The following is a 17,316-nucleotide window of genomic DNA, read 5'->3' as shown; positions in this document are numbered from 1 at the left end:
ACAAATACTTCTGTTGTTGGCAGGTATCTGTAACCCTAGCATATAGACACCCCAAGTTTACTTAGAGATCTTGTGGGCCAGAATGTAATCCTACCAGATCCACTACAAATATAAAATAGACATAGGATTTAGAGATTATGGGAACGGTTAGACTTGTTTAAATAGCACAGGTATGGCGATTAAGGCTTTAGGTGTCCTCCAACTCACAAACCTTTACACAGTGAGTGAGAGCACCAAACCCTGATGTTCTTTCCCGATCTGGAAAAGAATAGAGAGCCTGGAATCTCCAGATGTGAAACCCCTGGCTCCCTGTTAACCAGGATGCTAATTTCAGGGCAAATATCCTAGTGTTCACCTTTCTGTCCCTATTTTTCTCTTCTTTGTTAGTGACAGTTGTATTTTCTTTCTGTCAGATTGTCCTTGAGTGCTTTTCCTTCACCTTCCTCTCCAAAGTAAACAATCCTATTTTATTTGGATTTTACTTGCTGTATCTCTCTACTGTAATGGTCTCTCTCTATCTGATTAATATTCACTGTGGACTTTATTTTGAAAGTGTTTACTTTAAGCAAAGTACAGATCATGCTTTCATGTTATAAAATCCTAATAATACTACTAAAAGCTTTAATGGATTTCATTGTGTCCCGTGTTTTTATGGAAGGCTATTGAGTGGAGGTCCCATAGCAGTGAGCTTATTAAAAAGGGACAGTCAAATGGGAAGTAAAGCTACCTGCATTATTTAGAAAATGAGAAATGTCAGAGCCTTAATTCAAAGGGTAATGGAGACTCTGTTCGCAGTTCAGTCGCTCTGGTGACAACAGGGGGGTTAAAGTAGTGTATAAACAATCAATAGCATCAACAACATGCCCTCTGAGTGGCATCGAATACTCGTCCAGATAAAACCAAGGTGCTATTGATGCACTGTCAATATGTATCTGGAAATATGCTGGTGACTATTTCTACACCTTTGAGAGCACATGATTGACATTACTTCTTGTATTTCACTTGGAGTGTAGGATTGCTGATAGGAAGTTAACAGTAGCCATTTTTTTTTTTTTTTTTTTTTTTGAGCCAGTTAACACCTTTTACTTTCCGACATGTGTATTACTGTGATACATGCTTTTGGTCTGCTTGAACCTGACCTGTCATGCCTCTCTCTCTGGAGCATTTGAAATACAATGGAAACAAAGCTTCGGTGTTTAATGTGCAGCCCATTTGCTGCAAGGAGTGTGTTGCTGTGGACATGTTAAAGGGGCTTCAAGTGGTGCATGGGGTAAAGACTGCAGAGTTTGAGTGCCCTGTCAGCAAAACCATAGCTTCAAAATCCTCCTTGCTAGGTCTGTGCACACCCCAGCTGTGCATACTTGATGCAGCCTACAAGAGAAGCTTGTAGTATCATGTTCTGATGCCTGCAGAGTGTTAGATGGTACGTGGTCAATCACAGAGCCTGGGAAGACAGAGGGAGAACTACAGAAATACTTTGGGACTTCTGAACGGGCAGAGTGAGTTTGTCCTGACTCCGTGTGTTTGTCACAGTGTAGGACTCCCACTGAGCCCCAGTGAAGGGTTTTGCTTCGTTCCGCCCCATGCTTTTGTGTTCAGACAAGCCAAGACATCCTCAGAACCCCTTTGGCAAAACTGGGGGATGCGTGTGGTCCAGCGTAGTCTGAGAGCATTTCCAAGATGAATGTATGGAGGTGCTTTGAGAGCCACTGCCTGTCTGAGTCCAGTTTTCTACACAGGTATCAGGGTACCTTTTTTTCCCTCTGATTGTGTGTGTGACTGGTGGCTGCTGTATGTAGTCGGGAAGGTCACATCTGTGGTTGTAGTTGCCGAGTTGTGCTTTCCGACAGTTGTCCAAAGGTCAGGCTTACGTGCTCTTTTCTTATGTGTCTGGAATGTAAATAAATAAACAAAATACATTACAGCACAAAATCCCAAGCTACAATAGTTCTGAGGATCTTTTCAGCTGAAATGGCACTTTATTCCTATACAAACTATAGCACAGAAGAATGTAGGGTAAACATACCAATTTGGCTACTTTTTAGAATGATCTCTTAGGACTGCCTCCATGGAAGGGAACTGAAAGAAGCCAGGGAACCATTGATTGTTACACCTGATGTGACACCTACATTGTCTTCTTTAAAAGATAAGAAAGCTCCTCAATTGCTCTCTTCCATCAATGCAATTTGCGACAGAAAGCGATTTGCTATGTGCTGCCCAGAATTAATAACCTGAGATGTTGATGTAGGATCCACGTCCTCTTTCTAAGCTGGAAGATGGGAGAGGGAAGACTTGAGGGCACAATGTCTTGCCTGATTTTTTTTTCTTTCTATGCAAAAACTGTATTTTCTGTGGAACATAGATAGCTCATATTGACTCTGCCTTTGAGATAATGAATCCTTTTCTGAAGTGGTTTTAGTGTCTTAGTGACAGTATAATATATTGAGGCAGAGACTGATAATGGTACCGAGTAATCATCCCTTTTAAAACAGGAATTGCTTTTATGAACATTAACAGGAATGTCAGTGTAAGTACAGTGCGTGCTTAGTACTATTTAACTTGACCTTCATATTGATAACAGCTCTAATGAGGTGGTGTTTGGTAGAAGCTGGCAATCGTTTGGGTCTGCATGGCCACAGCGCATCATGGGGTCTGCTTACCTGAGCCTTTTCATTCTTTCTTTACAACTGTCCTATATGATGAGTATAACCCCTTGAACCAAACACACTTGAGTATGCCGTGGTTTGGATGCTAGGAGAAGGGTGCTCTTCATGGCAGAGTTGGGTTTGCTGATGGTACCATCCAAGAGATGGGGTGATCCAGGCTCCTCTGGGAGAGACGCTAGGTTTGTTTGACATACTTTGAGGATATCTGCTCATGGCTTGATTCTACTCTGCACCTTTGTTAAATTTATCAGATTGAGCTGTTATGCTACAAAAGCAGACCTTTTCACCCACCAGCATAATTAGAGCAAGAGTGGTTCTGTAAGTCCCATGTCTTTTTAAGACATGCTACCAGTTTGCATAAGCACAGAGGATTTCAAGGAGTGATTGGAATGTCTGTCACATTTTCTTCCTTGGTTATCGTGCCTTGGGAAGGAAAGTAAAAGTCATACCCATTCGTGAATCTTTTGCAAGTTTTGGGCTTAGGTCTGTTGGTGTTACTGTTGAAAAGATGCTATGTGACTCTGATTCAAAGCTTTTTCTTTACCTTTTTCTTATTCATGGCACAGGCATACCCTCTGCTTCCCTCTGAACCCATGCCAGGTTTGTGGCTGGAATTCATGTTCTGGAGGTTTTATGGAATTATATCACACAAAAGTTAGGAAGGTTAAAAAAGTGTCAATTCCCAGAATGATCTTGTGAGGTGGCAGAGAATCGGGACTGGCATTTGCATTAGTTGTACTGTTATTCCCCAACAGAAAGCTGCCAGGACAATTGTTCATGGTTGTGAGATGTTAAAAAAGTGAACTGATATGGTCCATAAAAATACCTCATTATTAGCAGTGGCTTTAAAACATAATTATGAGTTCCTCCTTAATACTTAAGGAGTCTTTAGGGTGTTTTCAGGTCACATACACAAATTTTCAGTGCAGCTATTAGTTCTAAAAATGCACTTTTTGTTAGGGAAAGTTCAGATTCCCTTAGGTGTTGATTTTTTAAGAGGATGAAACTCTCAGAAACACTCCTGATCATGAAATTTACATTAATGACAATTTTCATCACTGATAAGAGTCATCCATTTAAAGAAGTCAAGATTGAGTCTACAAAAATCAATGGAGTTTAATAGCAGTTAATAGCAATTACTGTTTAAAGAAACAGCCATGTATTTTTCTTTGCCATTATGGTTCCGGTTTAACAATCCAGCTGCTATGTTTCATAAACAGCCAAGTTTCTGATAAAAGTAGATGAGTCTGGATTTCTCCAGAAAATGCTGCTCTTCTGGGATTCATGAAAATATTTTTTCTTCCTTGAATGCAGCTAGGCATCATCTTTTATTTACCAAAAGGCGATTTGAAGCTTCCATTTCTGCTTCCTTGGATTGCAAGGAGTTAGTAAGACTTAAGGACAGGGATGCTGAGCATCACCTATAGGGTAGTGTGTTTATTTAGACAGAAAACTGCCCCATGGTTGTGAGCACTGGTCTCTGTTTTTGCCACATTTTCAGAAAACGAATGGTTCATTAAAAGTCCTGCAGGCGAGGATTAGAAAAAAAGAGTTGATAAAGTACTGATGGAAGGGGAAATGCAGAATGACTCAGGCCCTACTTCAAGCAGTGTCTTGCTTTGTCCTAAGTAACCTCATTACAAAGAGTGGCTTATACGTTTTTACTGTTCAAGGTCAATAAGAACAGAAAGTTGGGCTTGTTGATCAGACGAAAACTTCAATACTTTATTTGAGAGACAAGGGCACATATCAAGTTTAGCTCTGAAGTTCATGCAGTTTAAGGTCACAAGGCTAACTGGAAGGTTCAATTAGAAAAAAAAAAAAAAGAAAAAGAATAATTTTTAAAAATCTGTTTTTAAAAAGGCGGTAATAAAAAAGGTGCAGAAAGTGCTTCAGCTTTGAAAAGGGTAAGAGATGTGTAAGCACTGATTGATTTACTTTTTTCTTTTTAATGATGACTGTTTTTATCTAAGATGTTTTCAGCCCAATAATGCATAATAGAATAGTGCATAATAGAGAATGGGAGGCAGAGACCATTGCCCTCCTAGAGTTAAGGGTACATTAATGTTTCTATTGCAGTCTGGGCTGTTTTATGAGCTAGAAGGTGGCTGTAGCAGTTGGTTCCAGACTGAGACCGATCTTAAGGGATTGAGACCTGAGATCATGGGTTATATTTTTAGAAATATATTCTGGGAATTACTTAAACTATTGTGGTTTGGTTATGATGTGCTGGGTTCCCAAGGCCCTGGTTAAGCCCCAGAGTTGCATTTAAGGCATTTTTGCACGAACAGGCAGGTAGGTGCAATTTGTAGAGAAGTAGCCAGGCAGGGCCTCGCTGCCTTGGGGTTGCATGGAGGTTGGGGAATCACAGGTTAAAAAGGCCCACTTGGTTTCTCAGCCAGGACCCAGGGCACTTAAAGCATGGCCGAAAGGTAAACGAAGGAACAGGCCACATTGCTCATCCTGTTCTCCCCTTGCTTTGGCCTCCCTGCACAGCTCCCTGGGTCATTTCTGGCTCAGGCCGCATCATCTGCACCTTGTTTTGTGGTAGAGCAGGACCCTTCGTTAGGATGTGTCTTAGGATGGCTGCTTTAACATGCGCTGAAAGTGCCTCACAGAAGGAGGCCTCATTCTTCTCTTGTTTTGAGTTTCATTCAGAGGTAGCTGCCATTATTTTGTTGGGAGTTACTGCTTGCTTGGGCTGCAGAGAAGTAGGCTCAGGTTGCTATTGCCTGCTGGGGAACAGCATCTCTTGAGAGCTCCCCATGTCTTGAGCACAAGGATGTTTATTTACCCTTGCCTCCTGAGAGCATCGTACCAGGCCCAAGTAATAGCCTTGGGGACAGAGAACTGAGCTTCCCACTGATCTAAACTATTTTTTTTTGCCAAAATGAGCATGCAATCAGTTTCTCTTTCCATGGGCATGAGACGGTACTGTTGCATTTGGCTGGAGATATTTATGATTTACTCCACAGCGCCAAAACCAAGTTTATGAAGAGCTTGTTAGAGCTTCTGCATATCATCCTCTTGCTACTAGAGAAAGATATCAGCTAGGAAGAGACACGTACTGTTATATATACAGGGAGACATCAGTAATGTTTCTGTGTTAGACTGTGTTTCTGGAAAATGGTTGTCTTTTCATACTGTTGGAATGTCAAAAAGCTTCTTATGCTGTATATTAATTCTTGCAAATTGCTTGCCAATTTAATATCAGCAGCATCTAAACAGTAAGTAATTGCTTATGATAATGAGTGCAAACTAATTTAGTGGAATATGTAAATATTCACAGTACACTTTGGTATACTGCGGGGTATTCCAAAAATACTACTCTCTTGTTTAACTGGAGCCTTTAGGTCGCACTGTAACTATAACTGCTAGCAAAGTTATCCCAGAGCCAGCCTCTCATTTCATAGCCATCTTGCTGAGCTGCAGCCAGCATGAGCAAGGAATATATAGTGTCCTTTGAGAACTAAATAGGATATGAACAAAACCTTCTAGATTCAAATAATGATTCTTAATTTCTGATTGATGTTTATTAGATGAGCATTTACATGACAAACAGAGGGCCTTCTTCCCCATATGAACCATAAAGTTTAACATAGCAAATTTCAAATCTAATGGTATACAGCTACTTTTTTAATCTTCGAGCATCTTTGATGGGTTTATTTTTTGTGTGAAATGTAGAAACTTCTGTAGAAACAGAAGCTCTCTGTGCAAATATGTGAGAAGAAGAGTAATGCAGGACTCGTCAAGGCTACTCCATTATGCCTCAACTAAGTCTGAAAAGGACCTTTTTAATGCATTGGAGTCATTCATTTTAACCTCCCTTTATTTTTTTATTTTGGAGTTTTTCTGCAAACTTAGACATCTGTGCAGAATAATTTGCTGAGTTCCACATGCTGTATTATTACTACTAGTAGTTATTACTACTAGTACTTTTCTTATGTTACTGTAGAGTGTTTTATTAAAGTAATGCTTCCCAAACTATTGAAGGCTGATCTTCATTCCTGCAAAATAAAAGCAGTCTTAATTTCCTCCAGCCAGATCATTGGAAGTGAAGGGCCCACATAGAATCAGTGTTCTAAGTAGACTAGGTTAGTCTCCAGAATATGGTAACAGTTCACTTTTCATGTGTGCCCAGATGAAGTCAGTCATAGCTAGTAGTGCTGGCATGTGAAATATCATACTTGACACTTGAGTTAGTCCCCATTGAGACGAATGAATAGCTGCACCTCAGAGCCTTTGCGTCAGGTTCCTTCCAAACATCATTAAGGTAGTCAGTGGTTGAGCCATGTTCCCTAATTACTCAGCTATGTAAAACAAATAGTGAAGAGCATAAGATGCTTATTTTTCATTGCGGCTCTTTTTTTTTTTTCTCTGAAGCTGGCAGTGAATTGTCGCTTAAAAAAACAGCATAAGGACTTTTCAAAGAAGAATGATAGCAATTATCATAATGGCAAGGCATGTTGCATGTTTGTGCTAGATCACAACTGGGAATCTATTATGTGGCAGGACGGAAAGTAGTAGAAAAGAAGTGAATTGGCCGAACTTGGCTTGCCTCTGTTTGCTTTTATTCTAGCGGTCTAATCACTCTTAAGATACAAATAGTACTGGATTTGCTTGTACCTCTTTGTTCGCACTGTTTCAGGTGCTAATTTGGTAATGCAGATAAGCCTGGGTATCCCAAAATTGATCCTCGAGATAATGACTGGGTAGTCTTTCCAGGTAGAATATCACTTGTAGCTGATTCTTGTTCCTGGTCTTGCTTTTGATCCAATGAGATATCTCTACATCATACTCCCTCTGCCTAATACTATTCAAAAGTCTGTGTGTGTGTAATACTGATGAAGACTAGTCTTGCTTTTAAATATAGTGGGTGTTTTTTTTGTTATTACTCTTTGTATCAAATGGATTGTGACATGTGGAGTTTGCTCATATTTGTAGTGAGAAAGACAACGCTCCAAGGCTGCAGGAACTACCTAGTTGGCCCATCTGTGCTTCCCCGCCATGGCTGCCAGCAAGACCCCCTGCCAAACCGCTGCTGCAGTGGTGGATCCATGGGCTTCATAGAGGGTTACACTGTATTGGTTCAGAGATTTAGTATCATAATTTCATTTCTGTTAGAAGAATAGTTACTCTTTTTGTATTCCAGGGTGTAACATAGCTAAGAAACTACTCTTCCATGTTTTCTTCAGATATAGGCCATGTATATGTACTTGAAAATATTCAGAAATGGCTTTATTGTTCACACACTATTCTCTCTGCTAACTACCAATAATTATTTATAGGATAGTATGTATGCTATTGTACATTTTACTCTCCACTAGCTTTGACAAACTGAAAATATCAAACGTCCTCACACATTGTCTGTAATATAACTTGCTGTTCTTCACTAAAGACTCCGTGTCCACAAACCTTGCAACCCAGCCAGTGCCTTGTTTCTTCTGCAAGTAATTGTATCATTTGGTTTTTACTAAGCATCTGACATTCTTGCTGTGCTTGTATCATTTTTTTTTCAGTGGATTTAACATGCTAACTAGCAGTGCTTTTATTTTGTGCATGTTATGCATATCTAGTAGGAGAAGTTTTTGCTACTCTTGAGAGCTCGCTCAATATATTAAGATTTCTCTGGAGTAAATTGAGGTGCACAATTTACCAAGTAAGATAATATAAATGTCATTTAAAAATAACTAACTTAATGGAAGAGTATAAGTAAGGAAACGAGTAAGAATGCTTTTTGAATGAAACTAAATAAAGCTTCTAGCCTAGAAATACACTAGATTTGAAGCAAACCTCCTGTCCATTTTAAGATCATAAATAACTTGTGACTGGTCTTTTCAGATGCTTGTGTCTTCTTTTAAACACCTAAGCACTTGTTAAGTACTAAAATAGAGGAATGGTTTCTCAAGGTTACTGGGAATACTTCTGAAAATCAGATGCAGAATGTTTCTTCAGACACGGTTTTGCTTGAAATAATGATATATTTGTGTTTTTTTGTTTTTATTTCTCTGAAAAGCCATCTCTTTTGATGGATCTTTATAGAGACAAAGCACCCTCAAATTATTCTTTTTTTTTTTTTTTTTACCATTGACTTGACTTGTGATATGCATGAACTTCCGTGCCGAGTGACTTTTGTGTAAGATCTGTTCAGATTCTGGTGCATAACCAGTTTGTTTTCAAGTTATGGGCCTCCCAGTTTAATTGGCAAGCTTGGAAATGCCATCCTCAAGTTAGTTGCCTTGCAGAGCTTCTAACTTTTGCCAGATATCTGTTGAGTTTGTGAGGTCCCTGGACTGGAACCACTGAATGATTTCACATAGGCCACATAGGCCATGGTGACAACATTTGGTCTGTATCAACCTGGGTAGTGTTTGAGCTGATTTCCCCATGCTGTTACAAACCTCCTCAGCTAACCAGTCCCTTGACTACATTATTTTTTGTACGTTGGCACAATAATAAGCCATAAGAAACAAATCAGTGGACTGTGCGGTCCCATCATCCCACAAATGCAGATACCATTTATTTTAATAGAATTTACCATCACAGTGGTTAAATTGCAATATTAGGCCTTGACACTTCCTAATTTCAGAAATGTGAGGGCCAAAACAGCCCTGTTGTCTTTCAGAGCACTCGAGTTTACTAGTTTCGTTCTTGAGTTTGATACTGCCTTTACTCTATATCTCTCCTAAAATACATTTCATCTCATGATTTTCTCACATGTGTTTCCCCAAAAGCAATTTCCACTTCTCTAGATACTATTCAAGAAATTTATCTTTAACTATATGTTGGCAAGCTTGTAGGAGAAATAAAACCTTCCCTTATTTATAGACATTAGACTTTTAGTTTCCATCTGACTTTTTGGAAAAATTTCGGAGACAGACACATATCCTTGTTACCTTTAATAGTGTTATAATGTATTAAAATGTTTCATGTTGGCTGCAATATGACATTTAAAGTGGTTTTTCATTTCAGAAATATATCATTTTCTAACCATCCACATTACATAAAGGTGCCAGCCAATAATGAGGAATTACTTGTCTTACATTTCATACAGAAATGTTTTAAATTCATTTTAAACAGTTATCCATGTTGAAAAAGTATTAGGTAATAGGCAGCAAGTAAAATTTTTGAACTGGGAAATACTGGAGATGAGCAATAATGTTTTTTTTTAAAAGTATCTATCAGAATTGCTTTAAAAAGGCTATATCCTTTTAGAAAGGAAGTCATAGCTTTTGTCTAAATGAATATGATAATGAGGCTAAAACAAACCCAGAACATTTTATTGTGGACATTTCAAAGATGATCACAATGATTTTATAGAACCAGTGCCTGAATATTATCAATTCTATTGGCATTTTCTAAATTGACTCATATTTTCTTAATAGTCAGATGAACAGATACTCCAATTTCTACATTATTTTAGCAGTCTAGCTGTTGCTTAGCCAAGGTCCCTACAAAATTACATTCATTTCAAACACCATTGAAAGTTCTTAGATAGATATACCTACTCAAACTGAGTAGTACTATACTCCAGTCTAAATCAATGGGGTCATTCAAGGTCCTGTAAAATGCTGCTTGATTTAAATGAAGATATTAGAATCTCATTCCAGTTGGAAAATCATTTTTCCCCTTTGAAGAATTGATTTTTAACCATTGATATTGTTTATAATGGTATGAATGATACTGTCTTGCAATACCGCTGTTAAGCTGGTTAATTCTGTATGGGTATGCACATCTTTTGTGTCATCCCTACTCACTAGTTTTTGTTCTTTTTAACCCCAATATGTTTAGTTCTTAGTAACACTACTGAAAGCAATACAGCTATATGTATTCATTACAGATAGGCCACACACATGATATATTTTGGCTTTGTATGGGAAAAAATTGTTCCAAGAATAGCAAAACTAATGAATATAAAATGAATAAAAATATATATTATATTTTTTTATGGAGTGGTGCCTTGTTTCTCAAATGTTTCCATGCAGTAACTACAGTTTCTGTCTTCTCTTCCTCCCGGTGCTCTTGGTGGCTTTTGGGCTAACAAAGCACATTGAGTGCATTGGCTGCCTCACCCATAAGTAGCTGTCAAATGCCCTGCAGACTGTTGCCATACAGAAAGCACAGTAATTGAGCTCTGCAGATTTCTGCTTTACCCAATCACTGCCTTTTCATTCAACTGCTAAGAGTTTGCTGTGTTTGAAATTTCTACCTCATTCTCTTTCAAATTTGGCTGAACCTGGATTGAAAAGTTACTGGGGGTTGAGCATGGACAGTGGATGTGTGTTGCAATTGCGTAAGCTTCTTCTCATAGAAAAATGTAATAAAAATAGGAACTTCACATGTGAGACTGAGAAATTAAAATTCTAACAGCAATTGGAACTGCAGTGGGGTAAATTTTCTCGCACTTTCTTATGGCAAGCAGTATACAGTATAAATGATGGGATATAAACAACAAAGATACAAACAAGGAGTGTGTGTATAGCAGCTTTCATGTTTAGAGGGTCTTAAATAAATCTGACATTTTCCTGCCTGGACAAAGCAGTTCTGTCTTGTGTTAGTGACATGTATTTGAGCTGAGAGAGCTATGACATGACTTATTTAATGGTGAACCATTCTGTTAAGTTCTCAGCAAATTCAAGGTCTCCACTTGTAATCTCTTTTTCCCCTCCCTGCACTGCAGCTGGCCTGAAGAGTCTCTTCACTAATTTGTTTGATGTTTGAAGGCTGAGGCCCTAGAACCAACTTGGCAATAATCAGTACTGATGACTTCATATAATGCCTCTTACTGATGCAGTGATAAAGGAATTGAGCTTTCAGTCCTTAATGCTTCAGTGGCCTTTGGTAGTGTAGAGTGGAAAACCTTTTAATGCCTTGACTCAAATAAGAGTTTTAATTTGAATAAGGCCACATTTCAGTCCAAGTGCCTGAAGCCAAAGGCGGAGATGCATTTTTGTTAGTTAAGCCTATGGCCAGTGGCATATTGAGCGCTCCTTTGGGTCAAGAGCCTGTTATCAGAAAGTCAAATTGTGGAAGACCCTCGGGGTCCTCACAGACAGGTGAGAATACTGTTGTGTCACCTACAAAGGATTTTGCAGACGATGATACCCTCCTAATCTGATAGTGATAGACTGGATGAAAGGAGGAGTAAAAAAGGGGGGGTTATTCTTGTTTTGGTTTTTTGTTTGGCCAGTTGGTCGAGGGAGGAAGGAAGGAAAAGACATGGTGCTGAGCTGTTTAAGTTACCTGTAGCAACTGTAGTGGTCTGAGGTAGAAACTTTTCTTCTGTTGCTGGCTTGAATCTGTAGAAGATGTCACTGCAAAGGCCAGGATGCTCAGCTTGACTTCAGACTGCGTTATTCTGTTTTTGCCCAAACCTTTATTTTGAGACAGCTCTTGGGGAAGATGGCTGAACTCTGCACAGCACTTTTTTTTTGTATAGATCTCTATCAAACATGAATTTAGTGTATTGAAAAAAAAAAAAAGAAGAAAAAAATAAAAGACCAGGTCTGGAGTGGTTTGGGTAGAACCCAATATAATACACTGGAAAGCTGCGTTGGCATTAATGGTGGTTGTACGGCATGGTTTCCCTTTCTCAAGGGGAGAAGGCTGGATCTTGTCTTTACCCTTTTCATAGTGATATTGACTTCTTGACATACAAACTGCAAGAAGCAGCTGACAGCAACAATGTACTGAGGGCTCTTCTGTTTCAATGTCTTGTACGTGTTAGTGATACTGCTTTCTTAACTCATTTTGGTGAATTACTGCATGGCTAGAGATTGAGCTAACTGAGCTCATATTCACATGGTTACCGTATGGGTAAAAACCAGCTTCTCAACCATAACTTTTAAGTCATGTCCCGTACTATGGATTAGACTCCAATTCTAGGTTGCAGCCAGTGCAGTGTTAACATAGAGGCTATAGCAGCCTGCAGTATTGGAAGTTTGGAGATTCAGCTTGCAGCAGCCACTGTAAACATGACATGGCCTCAGACTTGCTAAAATTCTTACTAAAAATAAAGAAAAGAATGAAGAAGAAAAAGGTATTTCAAGCAGTGTCTTCTATGAAAAAATTGCAGATTGGCAGAAAAATGGAATTCTAGAACTTAGTTCTGGCACACTGAAATGTGGGTCCCACAGAAAGGTGAAGATAGGTTGGCATTTTCAGTTGTCTTTTTTTTCAACAGTGTCTTTATCTGTAGCAGAGCTCATTAAATAGGCTATTCATAACCAGACCCAACAACAGGTTTTATCAGGTCAAGACCCATCTGGATGCAGCAGGATGGCTGAGGAGGCCTGCCTGGGAGGGAGACACTGTTTCTCCATTCTTATTCACAAATCCGTAATAGCGGTCCACAGTCCTCCCTTAAGCACAACAGCTCCCTTCACCCCCAGAATGTCCAAGCTTTTTGGAGAGTTACTGGCAATGATTCCTTTGAAAAACTTCTTCCGCATCCCATAAACCTCTCTTGTTCTCAAGTAAATTGTTCTTTGACAAGCTTGATGTAATTATTTAAGTGCAACAGTTGCAATCCATGTTCATACTCCTGCACAGGTCAGTAGGGAGAGATTATACCAGGATGTCATTGGTAAGTGTTCAGTTATGTCCAATCTTTAGGTTGAAATAATTCTTTCAGCAGCTCTTGCCATCTTCTTTCCATGGTTAATCTTAATGACTATGCCCTTCTCATCTCAATCCTGTGGCATATATTTTCTGATCTGTTTAAATAATTAATAACACTTAAATCAGAGTCTAAGAAGAAACACAGTAAAGGGTTGTTTTTTAATCTACCAAACTGTTAATTTTTAAACATCTCCTCACCCCCACCCCCAGCAAGGTCATGTTTCAGACCTCAAGCATTCGCTTCTCTACTTACATCAAAAAATGTGTACAAATCTATGTATGGAAAATTCTGTGTATTTTTCTGAAATCTCAGCTAAGTGCAGGATGAAAATATGAAGATGAAAGAGTAAAAAGAATTATTAAATGGAGATTCTTATGGTCCCTGAATACAGGAAGTGTGATTAAAATACTTTCATACAGATGTTTGTGTATATGGTGATTTATATTGTGAACACTTATTAACAGTGATGGCACAAATAGTCTCACTGGATTCAGCAGGTTTATTAATGCAAGTAATTACTTACCTGTGGGAATAAGAGGGTTCACAATCTCTCCCAAAATGAGTGAAGTACTGGTACCATAGAAAAGAAAGAAAATTACATTATTGGATAATTCTTGTTAGAGCCAGTAGTGCATTTTTATAATAGCTAAAAATAGTTATAGTGTTAATGAAAGGGCAGCTAATAGTGCTCAATGTTGAAATTTAAACACTTCAGTCATTAGGTTTTCAGCAATAATCTGGTGGAATCATAGCTCATTGGGCTCTAGAGCTCAATAAAACCATCACTTTCGCTTCATCACCATTTGAAACCTACCATTTTCTTGCTGAAAATAAACATTGTTGCTAGTGTTATAATGGAAAATGGAATTAGACACATTACCCTTACATGTAATGTATCTTGAACACAAAATTTGGATGAATATGAGGACAGTAGAAAGCTGTGGCTTTGTTGCTTGATTTGAGCAAACTGTTGAACTCCCATCAGATTGGACTTCAGAGCAATAAACATAGAAAAGCTTCAATAATAGATACAGGAAATGGGCGCTAAACAAAATATTCATCTCTTCAGTATATAGGTAAGCAGATGTCCTTGAGTTGCTGCCAGGCTATGCTGAAATGAATATACTATTTCATAAAGATGAATTTTGCAAACAAGTAGGGCTTGAGAGACCCAGGCCATTAAAAACCATTACTGCATCTTGACCACTGGCAGTTTGTTACAATAGGAGCTATGCTTTCACAGCGAAGAATTTCAAGGAGCTGCATGGACGTTTTTCCTAAACATTGTACAGAGGCATGGACACATAAAGAACTATGCAGTAAATTCTGGAGCTGAGAGTATAACTGGCTTGTTACAAACTTAGAAGTGCTGTGCTGATGGCATTGCTATTCTTGACATTCTAATTCTGCTGCTTTCAATTCTCTTGAGATGATAAATCCCAAACAACACAGTGCCATAAGCGAAAAAAGAAAAGATGACTGGTTTTCAGTGGCGATGTTGTGAAAGAATGGCAGAGGCATTATAAGGTTTGTCAGAGAGCATAAAAGCCTTTCTGGAGCAAGTGAATTAGGTTTCCTCTGTTCTTTCTTAACCGATCTGAAACTGATAGTAAGCAGGATGTTTTTGAACAATTCCTAAGTTTCTAGCCTTTAATAGTTAATGGGAGGTTGGCCTGTAAGCTGAGATCAGTCCCAGAGTAATAAATTTTGCATTATTATATTTGTCTTTCTTGAAATATAAACACTAGAGGACCTATTCTCAAATGGCTTCCGACCCACTTTTTCATAATTAATACAGGAAATTCAAAGAACATGACTGCCTGAGTTGCTTAGACAAAGGCAGAGCTGTATTCATCAACACAGATTAATTAGCCTGTTATCAGGCACTCAGCTAGTAGGGAGAGCTACAAAACAGGCAGTTATGAAGAAGGAGAAGCTTTGACCTAAGAAAACATAAACCACATGTTGTTTTAGATAAAAGATAGGATTTTTAAAAAAATGTTAATGTTGATTCCAAGTTGTTTAAGATCTGCAGCAAGATTTATCCAGCTCTGCTAGTGTTGACCTTGGCATAAGTGCAGCAATAGCATGGCATGAATTGTTCCTCATCTGTTTATTTGATGGGCAGGACTTGGCCAAAAACTGGCCAATATTACCATTGCCTAAGTACATCAACAGAATTATTCAGATCTGGAGACTTGTTTTGGGGTCATTACATCTAATATAACTACACCACCACTTGACAGGCTTTTTCTTTGCCTTCTTTATTCAGTAAACACATCTGCTACAACCAAGAAAAGGAAAATTATGTCCTCCCACTTAAATCTTTTATGCTGTTTTAGCAGAATCATGTGTGACATTGAAGTGTACAGAGTTTTTTTTTTCTAGCCTTCCCATATTTATTACTTACCAAAACCTCATTTATGACCTCAAATGGTATTTTATGAAGTCAGGAAAAAGACTGTCACTAATTTGAATGATCAAGCTCTCAGTTTTTCGGGAACATACAGAAAACCCTTTTGTGAAGGTTTGTAATGTGTCACTGTTCAAAGTCTGTTCCCTCCGTCTTTGGCTCAAACTTTTAAACCTGTGCTAGGTAGCAAAGACAGAAACTCAAGGACCATCCATCTGGAGTGATACTGCTGTCTTGTCTTTGTGCTGCAGTCCACTAGCCTTGGAGATTCAGCCATCCTTGCTTAATAGCATGCACTGGAACAAAGTGGTTTTCTTAGTGCTGTGTATGGAAAAATTGGGATGGGATGGGAGAGAGGGAGGTAGGTACGTTTTTTATCGCATAGATCCCACAACTGTACATTCTTTGCCTATAACCAAACCATTGTATAGCACAGTCCCTAGCCTCACTACGCTTGTATAACTCCTTATAGTGATGATAAACTCCTTGTGTGTAATGGGAATCTTAGATATCAGAGCTGTTGCTGTATTTGTCTTTGGTTTAAAAAAAAAAAAAAAGGCAGACAAGTTTTCCTACCCCACATGCAGGTTGGCATTTTGCCATATCAAGAGAGAACCCAAGGGGTTTATTTGAAGCACAGTGCAATTATACTGTTGATTAAAAATGAGCTTTATAGTTGTAAGTACTCTGCACCATATGTAAAGTATTTTAAAATTGATGGTATTGGGAAAAAAAAAAAAGAATGAGTAGATGGGTAATTCCATAAAGAAAAATGACAATAGAAATAAATAAAGGGTATCTTTTCAAAAGGACCAGTAACCTTTTTATTTTGAGAAAGATTCAAAGCAATCTCCACAGTAGAGTAGGATTTTGAGACATGGGAACTGAAGGAGTGATGCAACTATGCAGTACTTGTTCTCAAAAAAATCTACATCTCTTTGGGTTTTAAAACCTTTTGTATGCTCACATAATTTTTCGTCAGTAAGAAAGGAAGAAAATTGCAACTTTTCTTATGGTGTGATGCATGTAGTCCTTGTGTGGCCATGGAAAGTATGTAGTGAGAGTATTTGGTGAAATAAACTGAGTTACATATAGTAAATTTGTGCATATCCATAAGTTGAGCCAGCCTGGAACACCTTGTATAACTAGCCATCCATATTTACCATGCTGTAATCTCTTTCCCTAAGTTTTTACTCAACTTTATAGAAGTGGACAGCCTTATAAATAAATGATCAAAAGCATGTTTTGCAGATTTTGAAATTAATATGCAAAGATTTTACTCTTGTAATTTGCACATTAGTATTAATGGCAAATAAGGTCTTGCTTATTTAGCTGCTAGATCTTTTTGTCCTGGCATGGCAAGAAAAGCGTGTTTCTACCCTGCCATTTGTTACTCCTGTCTGTAATAAACTGATAAAGCCTTTGTAAGTTGTACATGAATATATTTATTAATGTCTTGCTTTGCTGGGTATGATGATGCATCATATAGTGTGTGGTATTTTTATTGTATAAGCTAGGTTGATATGTGCAGCTGCATTTGTGGCCAGTCATGGGATTACTGGAATTCCTTGATTTAGTTTGAAAAGCACTGGACTTAACTTTAAGCATATGTTTAA

General features: G+C 38.4%; 1 protein-coding gene across 28 annotated transcripts in view; it reads left to right on the top strand.

The window, feature by feature from the left end:
• NRXN1 (neurexin 1) overlaps positions 1-17,316 on the top strand; it is a 601,940-nt gene that overhangs the window by 399,407 nt on the left and 185,217 nt on the right. The window lies entirely within an intron of this gene.

Source organism: Tinamus guttatus, unplaced genomic scaffold, assembly GCF_059628265.1.
Source record: "Tinamus guttatus ecotype Peru unplaced genomic scaffold, ASM5962826v1 Tinamus_guttatus_pri_ptg000456l, whole genome shotgun sequence".
NCBI classification, from domain to species: Eukaryota; Metazoa; Chordata; class Aves; order Tinamiformes; family Tinamidae; genus Tinamus; species Tinamus guttatus.
Note: the sequence above shows the minus strand (reverse complement) of the source record. Positions and strands in the feature narration are given on the sequence as shown.